We start from the raw sequence: 3,386 nt of genomic DNA, 5'->3' as shown, positions 1-3,386 counted from the left end.
AACAGATGTTTAAGAAATAATATTTAAAAATAAGATAAATTCAATGTTTATATAAACATTTTCAATATGTATATACGTATTTTGGGCATTCTATGTATAACTATAATATAAACAAAAACATATTTAGGGGCTTTCGTATCACATCACTATATTATGATAATTCATGTTTTATCAATTAGATACTTTATTTTAAATTAAGACAACATAAATTAAGCCACGTTTAAAATTGTATTATTGTCTACGCAAGCAGTTTTGGTGTCAATCATCACATATTTACTGGACTATAGTTTCAGATATTAGATATATGTTTGTTTTAAAGCTTTCATACAAATTATGTTTGATCATTTTATATTGTTGGGATATATAAAACAAACAATAAACGTTACCTACCAATTATTGTAGACATAAATAGATGCTTGGTTTACAAATTAGTAAAGATAAATAGCCAAATTATTTACCACTACTTGTAACTATGGGTAATTTTCAATATACTTGAGACTAATCCTTTTTTTTTTGATGGTTTCATGACTTTTATTGATACAAACTATTTAACCCATTCAGTCTAGCATTTAATGTAAAATTATACTTGATAAAATAAATACATAGCAGGGTACATAAACAAAAAGTACATTCCTATGTCTAGGTTAGACCATATAGTACATTGTTGTTTCTTACTTTCACCAGAGAGCACATTGCTATTTCTTGCTTTAAACCACAAAGTAAATTGTACATTACATACACTACAACTACATTAACCGTATTTGTGTGGTTTTTGGTTCACCAAATGCAGCTCAACTTGACCTTTAGTCAAACTTTGAATATCTATGGACCAATAACATAACTTGACTCTATGGAAAAAATATTCTTAGCCTAGTTACATATATGTCGTTTTTTAGTCACCAAAAACCTATCCTGTTCCGAGTTTAGCTCATATAACCCGTGTCCCTCATGTATTCGTCACTACACATGAAAAAACATTACCAACAAAGATAAAGATAGAACAATAAGTAATTTAAATACAAGGGTAAAATAGTCAAAAAAATGTCATCATGCTGTTGGTCTCTTCCCTATGCCCTCTCCAGGCATATCAACCTGTAACATACATATCAAGGACATCAAGTTGAACACAATTAAACGAGAATATATCACTTGAATTAGTAAAGAATTTTTGATAGATGATTCTAGGAAATGTGTTACCAAATAGTGAGTGATATATCTGGAGAAGGAGATAAAAGTTTTGATGGCGACAGATGATATGCCTAAAGTGTATATATATCTCACTTCTTCCTATCCCAACCCCTTTAAGACCTAGAAATGATCATAGTTACAAAACATTAACAAATATTAGGATTGAGACCAAACAATGCCAAGACAAACCAGTGAAAAGTAAACAATGAAAAATGAGTGTTACGTGTTGAATGTTGCTTTCTCTTGCTAAATATGAGAAAGTATACATTTTGCTTGAAAATAATTGATAATTCTTGTTCATAAAATACAAGAATCGACAGCATTTGGCAAAAGAGTGTAAATGAAATAAAAAGATGGAAAAAGACTCAACAGTACCCATGTGATGATATTGTTTTATGAATTTTATAGCAACCTGCAAACATGCATTCATTAATTCAAAGAAGTATAAAACAAAATACATATGTGCGAGATCAAATTAACATAAACGGGAAGAAGTGTATGAGTTTAACCCTGAATCATGGCCCTCGGTTATGTCTACAGCCACAGTAACCAAATAAATGTTAGAAATCGTTGCTTAACTTGAATGTGTAATGGCAGCTTCTAAAATATGAAAAAAAAAACAAAAAAAAAACACACAAACCGAAGAACTTAAGCAAATATGGAACAGGAAAAAAAAAGATTTTACCAGTTTTTCAACTTCCGAAATTGGTACATTTTAGGCTTAAAAAGTGATCTTCTTCATATTGCTAAATCAACGAAAGTTTACATAAATATAAAGTCTACAACAAGGGACGGTACCACATATTTAGTCATGGTAGTGATTGGTGAAGAAGGCAGAGCCTATGATCACTTTTCCAATCTATAGCCATTTCTCCCAAAGAATTTTTTTGTGCTCTGTAAAGCCTCTGTAGGCCATCGACTTATATAAGCCATATGTTGAATCATCATCAACAATTGATACCATTCTCAGGTAATCTGGTAAGTTGAAATAGAGAAACAAAAAACTAATGCATGTTTACCTAATTAAAATGTATTCTTGATCGGTGCAAGGTGTTGGGTTTCTCGATTTGTTAAATATGAAATCAGCAATTGAGAGCAAAAAAAAAAAACCTGAAAAGCTAGAATTAACATAAGCAATTTGATCAGTGTTACCATTGTCGGGTAATCTGATAAGTTGGAACAACATAACAAAAACAAAGAAATCGCAATTGAGACTAATGGAAAATAAAGAAGAAGCACTTGAGGGTTGAGATACCAAAATTCCTTTTTTTTTATGTGGTTCGTCACTGGAATAATGGTGCCAGGGTAGAGACTCTGTGGAGACGGCATTAAGATACAGTTAGAGGAGGAAACCTAGGGTTAGGGTTTCTCTTTTCGACAAAAAGTAGAAGCGGGGTGACATACGGGGTGGCAAATGGCGGTAACGACAAATGTGGACTTCAAGGGCGTCGATCATCCAGTTGAGAGAGAAGAACATTTGGGTGGTCGGTGACCTACTTCTAGGTTGTAGTGAAAACATCAGTAGGGTGGTGGTAACGGAGGCCTGTTGGAGATTGAACAGAGCAAGTACAGAGACGGAAGGTGGAAGAAATAGCGACCCATGGTTTGTAAATGATATTAGGGTTTTCTACAGTAAGTTACAATGAAAGGAGCATGTAGATGTTTTACTAATAGGAGCGTATAGACGTTTTCGTTGTTTGCTTAATAAAATTGTACAAGATGTTCTAACGGTGTACCTCTTAATTTTCAAGAAACATCAAATATGTATTATATAATAGTAAAGATATATATATCTCTCTACCTAATAAAACACTCTCCTAAATGCAACGGTCCGCCTTTTACATCTCTTACAATCCACGTGTCATCTTTATACAATTTATCAACTTTTTTTCCCATTCGTTGTATCCCTCAATCTTCGGGATTTCTCGCACAATCATAGGTCTGATCCTGAAATCATGGTGAGATTCAAATTTTAATTCCCTAATTGATTCCTCACTAGGGTTTTATTCAATAAATAATCTTCTCATCACCTCCATCATAATTGTGTAATGAAAATCAGAATACCCAACCTCTCAAACCTTGGGTTTAACGTTTTCGTCCTCATCTGATGTTTCTAATCAATTGCAGGTTTAAGCTTCTATTTGATTTTTTGATTAATTTATTTTGCCTATGATGATCCTTAATTTTGTGTATGTTCT

The 3,386-nt window shown here is 32.4% G+C and overlaps 1 long non-coding RNA gene across 1 annotated transcript; it reads right to left on the bottom strand.

Annotated features, from left to right (window-relative positions):
- Positions 1 to 568: 568 nt before the first annotated feature.
- Positions 569 to 2,846, bottom strand: LOC145037423 (uncharacterized). Its single transcript, XR_013678845.1, has 2 exons — positions 1,198 to 2,846; positions 569 to 1,092 (listed from the first exon to the last, which is right to left on the bottom strand). It is a non-coding gene; the product is annotated as an uncharacterized LOC145037423 (long non-coding RNA).
- Positions 2,847 to 3,386: the final 540 nt, after the last annotated feature.

This window comes from Lactuca saligna, chromosome 3 (genome assembly GCF_052625555.1).
Source record: "Lactuca saligna cultivar CGN05327 chromosome 3, ASM5262555v1, whole genome shotgun sequence".
Lineage (NCBI taxonomy): Eukaryota > Viridiplantae > Streptophyta > Magnoliopsida > Asterales > Asteraceae > Lactuca > Lactuca saligna.
This window is presented reverse-complemented; position numbering and strand designations above follow the sequence as displayed.